Source organism: Lepus europaeus, chromosome 18 (assembly GCF_033115175.1).
Source record: "Lepus europaeus isolate LE1 chromosome 18, mLepTim1.pri, whole genome shotgun sequence".
Taxonomy (NCBI): Eukaryota; Metazoa; Chordata; class Mammalia; order Lagomorpha; family Leporidae; genus Lepus; species Lepus europaeus.
The window spans coordinates 58,613,690-58,633,151 of NC_084844.1; the positions used below are offsets into that span (position 1 = coordinate 58,613,690).

The 19,462-nt window shown below is 51.9% G+C and overlaps 1 protein-coding gene across 1 annotated transcript in view; it reads right to left on the bottom strand.

Moving 5' to 3' along the window:
* The window catches only part of CDRT4 (CMT1A duplicated region transcript 4), an 81,640-nt gene that overhangs the window by 14,106 nt on the left and 48,072 nt on the right, over positions 1 to 19,462 (bottom strand). The gene's annotated exons all lie outside the window — the stretch shown is intronic.

Below are 19,462 nucleotides of genomic sequence, written 5' to 3' on the forward strand. Positions count from 1 at the left end.
TTGATGGGAAAAAAAAAAAAAAGTTCCTTAAAGCGTGGGTTGTTCCTCAAGCTTATCCAGATCTACTGAACATCCCACATCCACAAAACAAGCCTGAAAGCGTCGCCTGCACACCACCACCTCCCCTACGGGGTCTTTCTGGGCTCGCGGGCATCTCCAGGAGTCAGTCATGCCAGTCGATGGGCCGTGGTAGGACTTTCAAACTCACAATTAAAATGTGGCTAGGAGCCTGAGTTAGCTGGGTCGGAGGGGAGAACGATGCTTCCAACCTTGATCTAAAAATTCCTCTAATAAAATAATCATGGTGAATTCCAAATAAAATCTGGTGAGAAATTAATGTTTTACTCAACCTGTGGACAATCATTCTTTGGGCACCTGCTTGTCTCAGGGTGGCCATTCACTGACCGGAATGCCTTCTCTTAGTGTCAAGCCTCCACCCCCTCAAAACCCTGTCCCGCTGATCCCCACCCAGTAACCTAAGTAGATTTTGAGTAAATCGTGTCTGGACATGGAAAGACAGAAGAGCTTGCAAAACAGTGTGCATATGTGTTTGTAAATAAATAAATAAGTAATAAAAATATGTTTGTATGTGTAAATAAATGTTTGTAAATACATAAGCAATGTGTATTTAATCCAACTTCTGTGTATGTATATATATAGTGACACATGCTAGATATGATAGATAAGTAGAAAGATAGATAAGATAGGTAGATAGATAGATGATTGATTAATAGACAGACACAGATAGAGTTCCTGTGTTTCTCTCAGTAAGACAAAATCAGAGGGCCAGCGTTGTGGCGTAGTAGGTTAAGCCTCCACCTGCAGTGCCGGCATCCCTCATGGGCATCAGTTTGAGTCCCAGCTGCTCCACTTCTGATCCAGCTCTCTGCTATGGCCTGGGAAAGCAGTAGAGGATGGCCCAAGTGCTTGGGCTCCAGCACCCACATGGGAGACCTAGGAAAAGCTCCTGGCTCCTGGCTTCAGCCTGGCCCAGCTCTTGCCATTGTGGCCATTTGGGGAGTGAACCAGTGAATGGAAGACCTTTCTGTCTCTCCCTTTCTCTGTCTATAACTCTGCCTCTCAAACAAATGAATAAATCTTTAAAACAAAACAAAAATCAGGATAGATACCAACCTATTACCAGTGATCATCTCTGCTTAGTGGAGATGATCTCTGTATTTTTCTACATACAAAATCAAAAAATAAAAATGTTTTAAAGGAAACACTGGCATTGAGTGGTGATGGAAAGAGACTAGGGAGCCATTAAAAGAGGTTGCATTTTATTGGTTGGTAAGTTTTTGTTAATTCCTTGTAAATTCTGGATATTAACTCATCAGATGCATAGCTTGAAAATATTTCAGCCCATTCAGTCAGCTGCCTCTTTGCTCTGTTGATTTCTTTTGCTGTACCCCGTGAAAGTGTACAAGTTTTATATGCTGATCCAAAATACTAGAAACAAATTAATTACAATTTTAAAGTTTGAAAAAATAAAGAGGTCTATGTGGATTTAGGGTTTGGGAGCCCTGGGGTTCCGTCTGAGATGATGGCCTGGACAAAGGGAGAAGGTGATGTTTAGCTTTTTCCCATGCGACCAGGATGTAAAGACACAGCCAGTGATGTCTGTGTGACCTCCCCCTTAAATACGAGGAAGGGGTCTTCTCCAGCCTGATCAGGCTCATTCCGGGGCCTGGCTTTGCTGTTCTCATTGGGATGGAGGATGGAGGAGAGACTAGAAACAGCTAAGAGACGTTAAGTAGCTCTACGTAAGCAAGGGCACAGCCGCCAACACAAAGCGGGCAATGCACAAAGTGTGGAAGGAAGCGGAGAGGACTCCAAGGAGGAGGAGGCGAGGAGACAACCAGTCCCACTGAGATTCCAGGGGGAGGGAGGAGAAGCTAGCTGAGTAGTAGCTGCTGCAAGTATGTCCCCAGGGGACTTCCGGGGTCCCAGGAGAGAAAGGCAGACCTTGTCAATCAAAGGAACTGCACCACCTGACACAGGTTCTGTTCCCAGTCCCCGCCCTCAGCAAACCTTTAGTGAAGACTGTGACAACTCTGCAAGGCTGGGGCTCAGGTTTGTGTCACTTGGAGCCAAGGCAGAGAGCCTCCAATTTACCTGGACCTTTTCATTGTTGCACTGACTGGGCAAGCCGATCAGAAGCTAAGGGGGAGCTCCTGGGGGAGCTGTGGGGCATGTGCCCGAACCATGCGGGGGGGGGGGGGTGGCGTTGGCTGCAGCAGCTCCAACTCCCCTCCCCCTCCCCCTCCCCCTCGCCCTCTTCCCCCACCCTCTCCAGCCGCACCACCAGGTACCCTCTGCTGTCACTCCCCAACAACGCTGCTGTGAGAAACCATGACGTGTCCGGGGGACTCCAACAACAGGAATTTCCCATCCCGCAGTTTTGTGGAGACGGAAGTCCGAGATCAAGATGGCCACCTGGCTGGTTCCCTCTGGACGGTGAGGGGAGGATCCGTTCTAGGCCTTTCTCCTTGGCTCGTAGACGTCTGTCTTCATGTTCCCACACTTTCTCCCTGCATGCCTATCTCTGTGTCGAAATTTCCCATTTGTGTGGCACCGATCACATTGGATCAGAGCCTACCCTAAAGATCTCACTTGATAATAACCTTGAGAAAGACCTTATCTCCCAGGGAGGTCACATTCTGAGGTATTGGGGGAAAGGATTCAACATACATATTTGGGGAGAGAAGGCACGATTCAGGCTGGGACACCCACAATGGCCCCGGGCCCGTGCTCACCCCCGGTTCCTGCAACCCGCAGCTCAGAGGGTCCTCCCAGGGACCCGACCACATCCCTGTTCCAAGCACACACAGTCTGTGCCATCAGAAGGCTGTGCAGAAATTTCTTAGAACTTGGGCTTGTGACGTCACCCTTCCCCATTTCTGAGCCATCCTTGTCCTTGGCTTCCATCAGGCAGTAAGCACCAGGGGGGCAGGAAGACCCCGCTGGTGGGCTCGGATCCCTCCTTGAGCCTGAAGTCGCTCCTGTGTTTTGGCAGCCGTTCATTGAAGGGGCTTCCCTGGGGGGGTGGGGTTTCAGGAAGGCTGGGTGGACAGGCAGGTGCAGGGGTTGCTGGAGAGCTTCCCGAGGCTGCTGTCGCTGCTTCCTGTCCTTGGACAGATGGACAGACGTGGGATGTGGCTTCACTCCTCGGGGGTGGAGTAGGGGATGAGATGCAGGCAGGCAGTTAGCTGAGCTGGAATTCTCGCCAGCCCTGCCAGGTAATGTTCTCTCTTTTTACCTGCCAATCTAAAACACCCCTGAGCACAGTGGAGCATGGGGCTGGGTCACAGGCAGGGACCTCTTGCTCTAATAGGACAAGGAGCTGGGCCAGCGCTGTGGCGTAGCAGGTAAAGCTGCCGCCTGCAGTGCTGGCATCCCATATGGGTGCCGATTCGAGTCCCGGCTGCTCCACTTCCGATCCAGCTCTCTGCTATGGCCTGGGAAAGCAGTGGAAGATGGCCCAGGTCCTTGGGCCCCTGCACCTGCGTGGGAGACCCGGAAGAAGCTCCTGGCTCCTGGCTTTGAATCAGCACAGCCGGTTGCGGCCAATTGGGGAGTGAACCAGCGGATGGAAGACCCCTCTCTCTGCCTCTCCTTCTCTCTCTGCATAACTCTGACTTCCAAATAAATAAATAAATAAATCTTAAAAAAAAATAGGACAAGGAGTTCTCCAGCTCTTCTGGGCATCCAGGTGCAGCAAAAGGCTTCCTTGAAAACCCAAATTACTGTAATGGAGCCCCTGGGGGACTTGGCTCCAGAGGAGAGCATTTTGCATTTAGAAAATGTGTTAAATCGCGCCTGTAAGGGTTCTTGATTGTAGGGCTTCTTCTAACTAGTGGCTTGCACCCTGAAGTCCCAGGGCACCCTCAGATTTCAGCACAGGCCCTGCGGGTCTTTTCCTGGAAAGAGATGAGACAGAGAGAGCAGCTCCAGCAACCTCCCTCACTCCTACCCTAACTCCATCTTCTGGCTTCAAGCAAAGCTGCGCATCTTTCCTCGCCTGCTTGGAACAACGGGCTCCCACATAAGGTTTCAGTTGAAGAAAGGTCTCCATGGTTACAAAGTCAACACACGCATGCCCACCACTGCTTCAGCTGCATTTCGATACATGTGGAAAATCATTCAGTCATTCCTCAGTCCTCAAGCGACTGGTCCCAGGACCCTCCAAAGGTACCCAAACCCAGAGTTGCTCAAGTTCCTTCTAGAAAAATGGCCTAGTGGTTGCAGCTAGCCTACATACATCTTCCCATACACTTTATTTTTTTTAAGATTTATTTATTTATTTGAAAGGCAGAGTTACACAGAGAATGAGAGGAAGAGAGAGAGAGAGAGGTCTTCTATCTACTGGTTCACTACCCTAATGGCTACATTGGCTAGAGCTGGGCGGATCCGAAGCCAGGAACCAGGAGCTTCTTCCAGGTCTCCCATGTGTGTGCAGGAGCCCAAGGACTTGCGCAATCTTCTACTGTTTTCCCAGGCCATAGCTGGATCGGAAGTGGAACAGCCGGGACTCGAACCGGCACCTATATGGGATGCCGGCACTGCAGGCGATGGCTTTACCCGCTGCACCACAGCATCAACCCCTCCCAAACACTTTAAATCATCTCTAGATTTCTTATAATATCAAGAACAATGCAAATGCTATGTAAGCAATTGTTCTATTAAGGGGCCAGAGTTTAGCCTAGCGATTCAGACACCTGTGTCCCACATTAGAGGGCCTGGGTTGGAGTCCGGGCTCTCCTCCTAACTCCCGCTAATGCAGACCCCAGAGGAATCCACCTCCAGGAACAGGAGGTCCCAGCCTGCTGCTTCTGCTTCGAAGGCTGTGCCGTCTCTTGAGGACAGGGAGGGTCCCAGGGACATTTTCTCCACATTCCCCTCCCGACCTGGGGGACTTAAAGTTCTTACATTTGGGTCCAAGGGGGTGGCAAGCAGAGTGGCTGGGAGGAGGAACGCGGAGGCCGCTTGCTGGGTGGCCTGATTTAGACCTTTCCTCAGGCGTCAGTGAAACACCTGCTATAAGCAAAGCACTGAGCAGAGCTGGGGATCCAAAGCTGAGAAAGGAGCCCCGTGGGGCCGGCGCTGTGGCGTAGCAGGGAAAGCCACGGTCTGCAGTGCCAGCATCCCAGATGGGCGCCGGTTCGAGTCGCGGCTGCTCCACTTCAGATCCAGCTCCCTGTTAGTGGCCTGGGAAAAGCAGCAGAGGGTGGCCCAAGTGCTTGGTCCCCTACACCCACCTGGGAGACCTGGATGAAGCTCTTGAGTCCTGGGTTCTAAACCTGGCCAACCCCCAGTCGGGGCAGCCATCTGAAGAGTGAACCAGCAGATGGAAGGTCTCTCTCTCTCCTCTCTCTCTATAATTCTGATTTTCAAATAAATAAATAAATCATAAAAAAGAAAAAATGTAAGCCCCAGGGGTGGTTCAAGTGGCTCTCTTGCCTACTACAATGGTTTCCCAAACACAGGTCAACAAATATTCTGCTTCTAGAACCTTCTAGAAGCCAAAGACCTTTGGACCTTTCAAATAAATAAATAAATAGAACCCTGTCTGTCTTTGCCCTTTTGGGTCTGCCAGTGTAGCTGGGAGGAGCGAGTTCCCTGAATACCACGTGCAGAGAGCTATCCCAGGGGTGTAACACCCAGAGAAGGGGCAGAGACTGGAGTCCAGGATTGTGGAACCTACAGTAAACTCACAGCCACTCCATTCCTTGGCTGTGCACAGACTTCTGGTCTATAAATGCCCCCGGCCACCACCAGGCACTCGCTTGGGAGGATAGGATTGCAGTGTCAGAAGCAGCTCTCAAGGCCATCAGACCCGGCCCTGATGGGACAGGGCACTGGGAGCCCCGTGGGGACACGCCCATTGAGTGGCAGTTGGACTGCTCAGAGCAGGATACACTCACACCACGTGTGCAGGTCCTGGGCACCCACTGAGAGGCAGCTGCGTCTCAGAGCCTGTTGCCAGCTTTGGTGGGGTGTGATCGCCAAGGAATGGCGTTCTCTGCATGTTGGGCTTGTTCGGCATGTCCAGGGCCCCAAGCCCAGAGACGGCAGGACCTCAAACTGCCGCTCAAGCAAGGGACCAGCTTGCCAGAGGTCGCTTGGAATGCAGGCAGCTCCGCAGGGCACGGTATGTGCCTCCCAGGGCAGGCAGCCATGCCGGAGGGCCAGGGCAAAGCACCCAGGGCCTCCCAAGCCAAGAGACCTGCAGCAACACAGCTCCTGGATGGGGCTCCAGGCTGCCTCGCCCCCCAGCCCAGCTCAGCCTCTGCATGCGTCATGCTTGATCTCAGTGCCTAGCTCACCTCATTCTGGAAAGTTCTATTCTCGTTCACATCCTTCTATTTCTCCCATGGCCCAGGGGTCCACCCATCTCTATTCCAAATGCATCAAAATTTGCCTCTCTATTAAGCATCTCCTCATATATTCTTTTATTAAAAATTTATATGTATATATATATATATTTATAAGGCTGGTTTATGGGGCAGAGAGAGAAAGAGAGACGGGGAGACAGAGAGAGATTCCATCCACTGGTTCACTCCGCAATGGCTGTAATGGCCAGGGCTGGGCTAGGCTGGAGCCAGGAGCTGCTTCCAAGTCTTCCACATGAGTGCCGGGGCCCAAGCACTTGGGCCATCTTCTACTGCTTTCCCAGGCGCATCAGCAGGGAGCTGGATCGGAAGTGGAGCAGCCAGGACTTGAACACCCATATGGGATGCCAGTGTCCAAGGCAGTGGCTTAACCTACTGGGCCACAGTGCCTGCCCCACCCTGTGCAGTCCTGTCACCCACATCACTGCCACCTTCAGCTCCAAGTGTTGCCCAGCTGTGCCTTCCTCTGTCCCCTGCTGGTCCCTCTTTTTCTCAGCCTCTATGTTACTTCCGGCCCATACCATACTAGCGAGTGCTAGTGAGTGCTTCCTTTTGTGCTGCCTATTGCTGTTTCCCACCCGTGCCCTCCGTGCCACCCTCCTCCCAGCAAGCGCCTAACGAGAGGAACTGTGTCTCCCTGTGTCTGGTCTCTTCCCAGGGGCACGGCAGCAGCCACCCATCCCTGCGCACTGGCCTAGGGTCTCCCAGAGGAGGTGACCCTGGTCCTCGCCCCAGCTTCCCAGACCCCACTGTGGATGACACGCAGGAAACAGAGGCAGCACAGACTTGAAGAGGGATCTTCTGCAGCAAGGGACATTGCACTGGGTAAAGGGACCCGAGCTGAGTGAGGGGACAGGCAGGGGTGGCCTCCGATGGCCAGAGCTCAAGCCCTGGGGTGGTAATGCTGGGTGGGGGAGGGGAGCGGCTCCAGCATCCATGAGGAGATCCCACGGGACAGGCCACTTCACAGGTGTGTCGGCTTGTCTTGGCCCATCCCTGGAAAACACCTGTGATCCGCGGTTGACACCAAACAGCCAGGGAGGGCGCTCAGGTGGCCCTGGGCTGAAGGCACTCAAGGGACTCAGGACCATTCACCCAAACTAGAACATTCCCAGGGGCTCCACCTGCTTTCTCCATGTCAGGCACACGTCAGTGTGGTCTCGGAAAGGGAGGAGGAGGTGGCCAGCTCGGTATGGCCATCGCTGGGGCGCCTGTGAGTTGAAGTGGGCTCAGGGTGGTCCCTGGGTCCCCCATGCTGAGGTCTGAGCCACGCTGGGCCGTGGATGCTTGGGGGAGGGGACCAGCTCACCCAGGCCAGGGCTGGGGCTGCCCTGGAGCCACCTCTCTGGGGAAGCCACGTTCTGCTCCCTGGGTACCTCAAAGACGCTCTCCTGAGGTTGCAGACGGCTGGCTCCCTTGCCAAGCTGCCCAGGCCAGGGCCGCAACAATGGGGGCCTGTTCCTGGGGAAGCCGACAATATTCCATAAGAAAGGAGCAGAGAAGAAAAAAATGTCTAAATATCTGTTTTTTGCATCCTACGCGGCACCCACTCGAGACATTAGCCTCATACCAAGCTCCCACAGAAGCAGCGGGTTTCAGGAGGCCCCAGAGCTCTATGGGAAGGAGCAGAGGAAAGCCAGACCACGCTGGCTCTGCCGAGGGTCAGCCCCACAGCCTTGGCCCCCTGCTTCCTCGCCTTGGCTCTTCCTTCAACTGTCAGTAGGATCGCCAGCGACAGCCATATGCCAAGGGTGGGATTTTTCCCGCTGCTTTGCATTTTCTTTCTATTTTGCTACTATTTTTAAAAAATATTTATTTTTTATTTATTTATTTATTTATTTATTTGAAAATCAGAGAAACAAAGAGGGAGGTGGAGAGAGAAAGCGAGAGGGAAAGTGAGAGAGAGAGAGAAATCTTCTGTCCACTGCAACAGCCAGGGCTGGGCCAGGCTGAAGCCAGGAGCTTCCTCTGGGTCTCCCATGCAGATGCAGGGGCCCAAGCACTCAGGCTATCTTCTGCCACTTTCCCCAGGCACATTAGCAGGGAGCTGGAACAGAAGTGGAGCAGCCAGGTCCTGAACAGTTGCCCATATGGGATGCCGGTGTTGCAGGTGGCAGCTTCACCTGCTATGCCACCAGACTGGGCCCACCACTTTTTTTTTTTTTTAAGTGGCAAAGGTATAAATTCAGTATACTAAATTTATTAGTAAATTCAAATTTTTAAAAGATGTATTTATTTATTTGAAAGGTAGATGGGGAGTCAAGAGGAGAGACACAGAGAGAGAGGTCTTCCATCCCTGGTTTACTCCCCAAATGGGTGCAATACTTAAGGTTGGGCCAGGCAGAAGCCAGGAGCCTGCAGTTCTATCCAGATCTCCCACGTGGGTTCTGGGGCCCAAGCACTTGAGCCGACTTCCATTGCTTCCCCAGGTGCGTTCGCAGGGAGCTGGATTGGAAGTGGAGCAGCCGGGACTCAACCCTTAACTTGCTACACCACAACACCAGCCTTGGTAAACTCTTGGAGCCCTCCTAGCACACGCCCCAGAGGTGACCCAGGCTGCAGCACTGGGTTGTGGCTTCTGGGGAAGGAAAGAGTTTCACACAGCCTGTGTTTTGTGACCTCCTGGTGCCGCAGCAGAAGGGGGTCTGTCGGGAACCAGGCGCTTCTGTTGGCCTCATTGTTCTGCCTCTAGGAGAAGACAGGGCTGTGGCACCACCTGCAACCAGCTCTCCTTTGTGTCAAAGGCTCAAAGCAATCAGAAAACAATTTCAGAGGAGTCCTGTGGGCTTATTCTCACCGGGTACTTAAGAGATGTTAAAGCTGCATTAACGAAAATGATTTTATTCTGGTGTATAAATAGACAGGCAGATCAATGAGCCAAAATCAAGTCCCAAACTGCGACTGGAAAATATAGGCTAACTTAATGGACAGACCGAGTTCAAATCATCGCAGACAAGTAAATATTTTTTTTTTCAAAGTCTAATAGTCTCCTGTCAGGTCGGTATACTAAAGTAAATTACAGGTGAAAAATACATGTGTTTTTAAAAAAATATGTAGAATCTGAAAAAAAGTTGATCTTTTAGAAGGTAAGAGTAGAATGGTGGCTCTAGAGGCTCGGCGAGGAGGCGGGAGGAATGTATGGGGAGAGGTTGATTGACAGGCACCGAGTTCTAGCTAGGAGCAAGACAGTCTGGTGTTCTGTTGCACAGCGGGCCATCTACAGACAATGAAAATGTGCTGTATTGTTTTAGCAACGACACCAAAAAGCTAGAAGAGAGGATTTTGAATGTTTTCACCATAAAGGAAAGAAAAGTATCTAAGGAGATGGATAGGTTTCCCCAAATTTGGACATCACACAAGGTAGTCATGTCTCAAAACACCATGAATATCCACAATAATTGTCAGTCAATTACTTTTTTAAAAATGTTTAGGGGCCTGCACTGTGGTGTAGAGGGTAAAGCTGCCACCTGCGGTGCTAGCATCCCATATGGGCGCCAGTTCTAGTCTCAGCTGCTCCTCTTCCCATCCAGCTCTCTACTATGGCCTGGGAAGGCAGTGGAGGATGGCCCAAGTCCTTGGGCCCCTGCACCCACGTGGGAGACCCGGAGGAGCCTCCTGGCTCCTGGCTTCAGATCGGCGCAGCTCTGGCCATTGTGGCCATCTGGGAAGTGGAAGACCTCTCTACCTCTCTCTCTCTCTCTCTGTAACTCTTTCAAATAAATAAAATAAATCTTTATAAAAATATTTACAATGTTATCTCTATAGAAAATACTAAAATGGTGTCAAAACACAAGTAAAAAAGTCGAGGAAACTATTTGAAATACAGCTTATAACAAAAGACTAAGAAAGGCACAATACAGAAATACACCTGTGAACTGCAAGTATAAAGCCAGCTGCTTACTTAACAAGCAAAACACAAGAAGAGGCTCACTTACACACAACTGTAGGCTCTGCAATCGTCTACAAGAACGAGTTGATTCTGTCTGTTCTAAGAGAAGCAATCTCCAGGACCACTAAGCAGGAGAACATGTGTGTGTGCATACGCGAATGAGGGGTGTCACACTTTGGATTCGTTCAACTAAGCTTTACTGAGCAAATACTGCATGCCAGGCACCAGGGACCCAGCAGTGAACCCACAGACCAATGTCACTCAGTAGGCATGGAGCTTTTATCCTAGTGGGGGAAGAGCAACAATAGCAAAACGTGCGGTGTGCCAGGTGCTGCCAAGCGACAGGGAGAAAACTAAGCGAAGAAGGGATTCTGGAAAAAGGATGCACCCTTAAATACGGTGCCCAGAGAAAAGCTCCCTGAGAGGCAGATATCTGAGCCAAGACTGGAGAGCCCCAGGCACACAGACGGAGAAGAAAGTTCTAGCCAAAGGAAGGGCACGTGCCAGAGTCGAGAGACAGGAGCAGGCTGATGTGAGTGACGGTGAGGGAGGGGCGGGAAGGCTGGGGCAGAGGGAGTGAGGACAGTGTACGGGGCGAGCGAGCAAGAGCCAGGGGGAGCGCAGAGGGCCGGGTAGGGCTGTCTGAGGGACCCTAACTCCTCTCGGAAGATGAACTAGGAGAGGCAGGTGCGGAGGTATAGGACGACGGCTCTGTGGGCTGTGTGGTTTCTTTCCTTGGCTAACTATGCATGCATAGCTCTTTTAAGTTTTAAAAGTGCATCCTCTGTGAGCCAGGCAGGGCTCACTTTACGATCACATCACTGGATAATCTAGGGGCTGAGACACCTGGAGTTTCCCCAAAGCAGAGCCTGAGATGAGCACATGGACTCGGGAACCATGGGTGGAGGAGTGGGGACAGGGACGAGGTGCTTTCCTAAGCACATTGACATTGGGGTCACCAAGGCTGGGTCCTACTGAAAGCTCCAGGGAGGGGGCAGGACTATGCACCTGCCAAGTCCTATTTGCATTACTGAGGGCAGCTCCATGGGGACTTGGCTCCCAGCTGGAGAATCAGGTACCTCGTGGACATATGCTGAAATGCAAGGGCATGTGGGCAGGGGGCTGCAGGTGCTTTGCCTCCTTAAAAATACCTACAGGGGCCAGCGCTCTGGTGTAGCAGGTAAAGCCGCTGCCTGCGGTGCTGGCATCCCAGATGGGCGTTGCTTTGAGTCCCTACTGCTCCACTTCCAATCCAGCTCTCTGCTGTGGCCTGGGAAAGCAGTGGAAGATGGCCCAAATGCTTGGGCCCCTGCACCCATAGGGAGACCTGGAAGAAGCTCCTGGATCCTAATTTCAGATCAACTCAGCTCCGGCCATTGTGGTCCTTTGGGGAGTGAAGCAGCAGATAGAAGACCTCTCTCTCTCTCTCTCTCTCTCTCTCTCTCTCTCTCTCTCTCTCTGCCTCTCTGTAAATCTGCTTTTCAAACAAATAAATAAATCTTAAAAATAAAGTAAAATAAAATAAAATAGCTACAAGCATTTCCATTTGAGTTTCTTTCACCCTACCATCCAAAGCACAGGCTGTCCTGGAACGAATTCATTTCATGGGAAGGTGGAATAAACAGAAGCAAACGGGGTGGGCTCAGAGCTGTGTGAAATCTGCACACCCTTCTACTTCTCCCGCAGTCCCTGGAAAAAGGACACAGATACAAATAGTTCCCATCTGGTGCACTCTTTGGAGAGCAAGTTTTAAGAACATCGACTTGGGGAGATCCATGGCTCACCCCCTTTTTTGGGGAAAAAGACATTGTCAGTACCAGAATCCTTTTGGAGATACCTACAATACCTCACCCTCTCCACAATTCCCCTCCCTCTCATTCCGCCTCTTCAAGCCCTGTTCTGCAATGCTTGCCTCTAGCAGTAGCTCCGCCTGCCCCCATACCAGGAGATGCCCAAGTACATGGACAGCCAGGGTCCCACTCTTGCCCATGAGACATTAACAGGGGCCCTGAGGTTGCCACGGCTGCAGTCGGCCAAGGCTGTAGTTCTCAAGTAAAGGGGTGGAGAAGCTGCCCTCTGGCTCGTTCCCATGGTTTTTGGGCATGGGTCTTCCCCACAGGGCTTCCGTGTGATACATCAGCTCCTTCTTCCCAGAGCCAGTGACCAGAGGCAGAAAGTGGGCACCCAATACTAACACCTCCATTGCTTTCTTTTTTTAAAATTTTTTTCATTATTTGACAGGCAGAGTGGACAGTGAGAGAGAGAGACAGGGAGAAAGGTCTTCCTTTTTTCCGTTGGTTCACCCCCCAATGGCTGCTGCGGCCGGTGCACTGCGCTGATCCGAAGCCAGGAGCCAGGTGCTTCTCCTGGTCTCCCATGCGGGTGCAGGGCCCAAGCACTTGGGCCATCCTCCACTGCCTTCCCGGGCCACAGCAGAGAGCTGGACTGGAAGAAGAGCAACCGGGACAGAATCCGGCGCCCCGACCGGGACTAGGACCCGGGGTGCCGGCGCCACAGGCAGAGGATTAGCCTAGTGAGCCGCAGCGCCGGCCAATTGCTTCTAACCTCATCTTGGAAGTGCCATGCATCCCTTCTGCCACCTTCTGTTTATCAGCAATGACTCTGTAAGTCCCGCCCACACTCAAGGCAGAGAAATTGAGCTCTCCCTCTTGAAACGAAGAGTAACAGAGAATTTGTGGACACATTTTAAAAAAAAAATGACACCACCTCCACACCGTCACCAATGCTTTTCTTTCAAGAATAATGGCCCCTTGGCCAGCACCATGGCTCAACAGGCTAATCCTCCGCCTAGCGGTGCTGACACACCGGGTTCTAGTCCCGGTTGGGGCGCCAGATTCTGTCCCGGTTGCCCCTCTTCCAGTCCAGCTCTCTGCTGTGGCCCGGGAAGGCAGTGGAGGAAGGCCCAGGTGCTTGGGCCCTGCACCCGCATGGGAGACCAGGAGAAGCACCTGGCTCCTGGCTTCGGATCAGCGCGGTGCGCCGGCCACAGCGGCCATTGGAGGGTGAACCAACAGCAAAAAGGAAGACCTTTCTCTCTGTCTCTCTCTCTCTCTCACTATCCACTCTGCCTGTCAAAAAAAAAAAAAAAAAAAAAGAATAATGGCCCCTATCTACCCAACAGCTGCCAAGCAAAATCCTTCTTACCCTCCAGGTATACACATCCAGCAGTTGTATACAACCTGGTTGCACCGGTAGTGTGTGTTGGTGGCATTGCTCAGTGGTCAGTGTCGATTTGTGTGTGTATATGTTTTTAAGACTTTTTTTTTCATCAGGTGGACTGAAAATAGGAGAAGCATGAGTTAAGCGCATAGTCAAACTGTCCCAAACTGGCAGGGGAGTCAGCAACCAACCACAGGCGGGTGAAGCCCCACCTCATAGCTGCACCTTGCATGGTCTCCAGTCAGCAAAGCTCCTCCCACATTTTAGCATTCACCACCCACACTGAGCCTTCAGCCCTAACCCAATATGCTGGCTTAACTCCGGGCAGTTGGCAGCACCCGTAAGCTCTGGTTCTAATTGGGCCAGAATTCCCTGGCTGTTTGCTGTGCGTGAACATCCAGGAGTAGGCGGCCGTACCATGCCCTCGTTGGAGGAGCTCTGAGCTCTGCCAACTCGGGGTAGGTGCAGAGCAAGCATTGAGGAATGGGTAGGTTTAGGACATTCTCTCAGCTTGGCTCTTCCTCAGCTGAGAGAGCTAGGGTCAATAAGTCAGCTAAGTGAGCGCACTGAAAAGGCACACATTCCATGTAACAGAAGACACCACTCTGGTCTGCATGTCTGTGTCTCTCCAGAAGTTAACCCCCACTAGAGAGGTAGAGACTTTGAGGGGATGACCAAGACATGAGGGCGGGGCCTTTGAGAAAGGGAGTAGTGCCCTTACAAAATAGACCGATGGAAGCTCATTCGCCCACTCCACCATCTGAAGACAACAACGAAGACGTGAGACTGCACCAGAAACCCGGTCTGCTGGCACCGTGAACTTGGACTTCCCAGCCTCCAGAACCGTGAGCAGTAATCTCCGTAGTTTATAAGCTGTGCACTCAATGGCATTTTGTTCAGAATCAACTAAGACTGGCATGGTTACACCAAGCCAAGTCAGAGAGCAGCTGAGGCAGGAGGGAATCCGAGAGCTCCCCCTTGAGCTTTGCAAAAATCCAATAATCAATTCAAAGGTGAAAGCACTGATTACCACGGGGCATTAACCAGCTATGTAAAGGAGTAAGTGAGATCTCTATCTTCTGATGGTGAGGATATCCATGAGGTGGTAAGTGAGATAACAAAAATAAATATAATTTGTAAGATCCAATCATTGTAGAACTAGTGATTCTTAAAAAATTGTTTAGCCATTTCTACCTAAAAGGCCAGAATTGTTACATTACTCTAAGGAGCTTCATTCTCATTGTGGCTTATGTGAAATCCCCTTTTCCCATCACTCCGGAAGTGTCCAGTGCTCAGCATGTGCCATTACGCAACGAATCCTGTAAGAAAGCAACAGGTGGGAACCTGAAGAACATAGGAAGAAGAGTGAAGCCGTCATTGAACTTGCATTACTGCATGATTGGAATCATGATTCATGCATCGAGGGGCGTAGAGCACCAGGCTCTCTGATCATCATGTTTGGGCAACGTGGTGGGCAGTACTCACCCCACCCCCACCCCTGCCACTGTGCACATGGGATTCTCAAGAGCCTACTGGGCTATGTTGCAGGAAACTAAAAGCACATGGGTTCAGTGGAGATGTGACGTCTTCCATAGGCCTTTCACTGAGCCTTTTCTAGATCAGACTTTTTCCACAAATAAAGGCTGCCTTTGCATCCATTTGTTCCGTCGTGCTAGCGGGGATGAGTGGCCGTGGTGATGGTGAAGGTGATGGCAGCTGCAGCGATGATGGGCACAGTGATAGTGATGGAGATGGAGGTGGAGGTGACAGAAGTGGTGGTAAAGGTGGAGATGACCGTAGTGGTGGTGGTGAAGGGGGAGGTGTGGGTGTTGGAGATGGTCGCCATGGTGATGGTCATGGTGATAGTGATGGTGCTACTGATGGAGTTGCAGAGGGAGACAGAGGTGGAGGTGATGACGGTGGTGATGATAGAGGCGTTGATGGTGGTAGAGGTGGAGGTGAAAGGGGAGGGGAGGTGTGGGTGTTACAGATGGTCATCATGAGGGTGGTCGAAGTGGAGGTGAAAGGGGAGGGGAGGTGTGGGTGTTACAGATGGTCATCATGAGGGTGGTCGAAGTGGAGGTGATATTCATGGTGATGGCGTTAGTGGTGAACATAGTGGTGGTAATGGTGATGGTGGTAGGGATGGAGTTACAGATAATGATGGAGGTAGTGCTGGTGATGATGGAGCTAGGTGCTCTGTGTTCTGTCCGGGAGCTACCCCCACATTCTCATACCCAGACCCTAAGGAGGACCATACAAAAGCCTCCTGCTCTGCTGAATGGTTTTGAGGATCTGAAGTCCCTGATAAGCCACAAGGGAGCGTGTCAGGCAACAGGGAGTGGACTGTTGAGTGTTGAGATTGTCTCTTCCAGCCCAGGGCGGCTGAGCCACATCTCATAAATAAGAAACTTGGCATTCTCAGTGGTGTTTGTCTGTGATCAAAACAAGGAGGAGGTCATTAACAGGGGAGAGTAAGGTGGAAGTGGCCCCACCGCCTCCAGGGTGAGTGGGGAATGGAGTCCGAGTTCGGACGCATGTGCTGGAGGCAGAGCTGGTCCTCCCCAGGGAGTGGAAATCAAATTCACATTGTGCCCCTCCGCACGGGAGCCACTCCTGGAAGCAACTGCGATTCCCTCTCCTGTGCTCCTTCCGTCCCCAAGCCCTCCAGGCAGATTGGTGGATGGTTCCAACTCAGGCAGAGCTGATGTTGGGAATGTGTAGTGGACCCAATGGTTATGCTGGAGTAAAGCGAGACAGCAATGCTCTGGGACCTGGAAGTAGCTGCTTCTGGGATGAGGTAGGTGGCCAGGGTGACAGGTGGCTGTGACGATGGTCAGGTGGCTAGGGCAAGTATTCCTCAGAGCCTCCCAGGAAGTACTTGCAAACTCCCTATTGTCGTCTTGATGGAGGTATGAGAGTACCTTAGTACTCAGATTAGTACTTTAGTACTCAGCTTAGTACTTCAGTACTCAGCCATGCTTCCCCTAAAGACTGGAGGCTCAGCGTCATCTTGATTACTTAACTTCAAGTTACTTGCAGCAATTATCATTTAATTTAGCAATTATAAAAAATAGCCACGAAGATCAAAAGATAAGGAAAGAAGGGGAAGGAGGGAGGCACACAAGGAGGAAGGAAGAAGATGATAAAGGGAGAAATGAGGAGGGAGGGAAAGAAAAGGAAGGAGATAGAGTCAGGGCAGTGTCAAGGTCGCAGTGCGCTACAGTCTACGGAGAGCTGTGCAAGACCCTGGGAACGCAAGCATCGAGCAGGGGCTGCTTGGCCAGAAAGGAAATCAAAGACAGCACCGAAGACCCAGGAAAGCCCAAATGGGTTGGAACCGGATGCTTGAGGCCTGGCCCAGGTCCTTGGCCAAGGTCTGCAGAGCACAGCAAAGGGCCCTCAGAGTCTCCTTTGTAGCTGCCCTGCCCAGTCCCCCGGGACAGAAAGGCAGGCAGGAAGTGAGCGCCCTGGAATAAACAGTGTGTGCAAACATTTGGCACTTCCTCTGTGCTGTCACCGGGAGTGTGGAGCGGGATGCCCTAGCCCCAAGCCAGCCTGAGCTAGCAACAGCTCCATGGTGCTACAGAAACAAACAAGCGTGTTGGGGACCGGGTTTGAAACTGAAGGCAGCTTTGCAGAGTTTCACAAACTTACCAGGCTTCGCTGAAATTCCACTTGGCCCAAAATTCACTATGACCTCATTCCCTTTTATGAGCAGCTGTCCTGACACTAATCCTGCCTCCAGCTCTAATCCCTTTTTCAGAAGGCTGAGAGAACGGGTCATGAGCCTAAAGCAAATTCACTCTCACAGAGCCCTGTGCCCCTGCCTAACGCACAGCCCAAGTGGCATTGGACAGAACCCTTGTCTAATGTCGCCACCGCTGAAATATAAGCCCAGCTGTGTCTCCCGTGGCCACGGATGGGCCGCTGGCACAGTGCCTGGTACGAGCAAGCACTCAGGGCATGTATTTTGAGGGCCTGTCGACATGCTTCAAGCATGGAGACGGAACAAGTGAAGTCTACGAAACCACGTCCCTCAAAAAGGCTAAAGGGAAAATGGACACCTTGGAATCTCATCTCATAGGTATGGATTGATCATTTAAAAGAACATCTTAGGAGCAGGTGTTCGGCACAGTGGTAAAGACTGTACTTTTGACACCCATGTCCCACAACATCCAAGTCCCTGGATTCAAGCCTCAGGTCACTCCTAGCTTTATGTGTCCATGCATGGACACCCCAGTGGTTCCTGGTTGAGATCATAGCACAGAGAGCTGAACGCTGTCCTGTGTGTGTCCCCTGCTTCATGTGACTTCTTAGTACCCTTGGGGACCTCCACTGAGGCCTGAGAACCAAAATCCCTACCCTCAGGGTACTTACTCATTTAGTTCCCTCGGTCCTAAAAAAATGAGATGTGGGAAACAGGGAGGCATTTGTGTCTCCTGTGTGAGGACCATGGGCTAAGAAAAGGAAATGCAGGATTTGTTGACCAAGCTGTGATGGTCTCACTCCAAAGTAGCTCTAAATCAGGGTTGGGGTGGGGGGAGGCTTTTTTTTTTTTTTTTTTTTTTTTGGTGCCAAAAGCCATTTGGATCATCATAGCATCTTTCACGGACCACACAAAATTATCAACTTAAAAATGAGCCTGCTGTAGATTTATCAAATTTCATGTCCTCCCAGCAGTTCCCTGGGCAGGGCCAGACCAAATGATTTCGCTTAGACCCCACGGCTAATCATGGCCACAGCTGTTCTCTGTTCGCTGTTCCCCAAAGCTCCCAGGCCACCCCCAAATATCTGGCTTGCCCAGACCTCTGTTCTCAGAGTCACCTCCTCCAAGCTGGCCTCACTCCATCCAGACTTGCTCTCTGCCATGGCCAGGAAGGCTGCAGAATGTGGAACTGTTTGATGTCCTCACGAGCCCCGTGCCAAAGTGACAGCGGCCAGCAGGCTCGGTCATGTTGCCGAAGTTAAACATCAACCGTTCAAGCACCAACCTCGGAATCTGCAAATGTGCGCCGGGAGCCAAAGAATCTGCTCAGAAACAGCTGCGCGGGATGTGTCGGGACCGGGCCTTAGCTACAGAGCAACACAGACAGGCTAACAAAATCCATATTCTGTAGCTTCAGGAACCTCCTGCTTGCAGCAGGGGGACGAATGGAAACTGCTCTCCTGCCAAGCAGAAAATTCCATATGCAGGGGAGATAAATAAGAAGAGGCCCCTTGCGTTGTGGAATACCAGTGAACGCCAGCTCCCCCTTGGAGATGAAAGGTAAATAAATATATTCAGGGTAACCTGAGATAGCCCAGGCCGCCCCTGGCTGGAACAGGCAGATGAGGTTACCTGAGGGATAACCCACACATTCCACTCGCTCCAGCCCCTGCTGCTCCTGACCGACTCCAGGCCCCAGGAAGGGCTCCGTGCCCATTCCTGGGGACATCAAGGGTGTCTCTTGGTTTCTCATGAACAAGGCTGGTCCCACCACGCATGTACTAGGCTCTGCCAGATGCAGCCATTTCTTGTCTACATGCAGGGTGGGGGGATAATGTGAAGTCGAGAAGACCTCCCGACTGGGCCTTAGTCCCGCCCCCAGGGCCTTCCAGGGGCCTGTGAGAGTCTGACCCACTGGTCCCCACCCTCGTGGCGCTCAGGCAGGTCTGGAGCAGGAGACGTGTAAGCGTGAGATACGGGGTCCCCCAGGCCTCTCCTCCTCCCCCAGTGACCAGGCTTCTGCGGGGAATCCCGCTGATCTTCCCCAGGTATGTCTTTCCTTGGAGAACTGACTCCCAGAGGCCTTGTCAGCCCTACTGTTCATAGGCATGGCTGGTCAAGTCCCCCTGTGGGCCAGACCCGCAAATCCCACCTTGGACTTGGGCAGAATTCCCCCATCCCCAATGGAATTAGGGGTTCTCTCTCTTCAAACTGCCTAGGGAGTGCAGTGGCAGGGTGCAGGCAGCTCCTGTCACCACACAAGATGTGAACGGGTCCTTTCCCTCATGACTC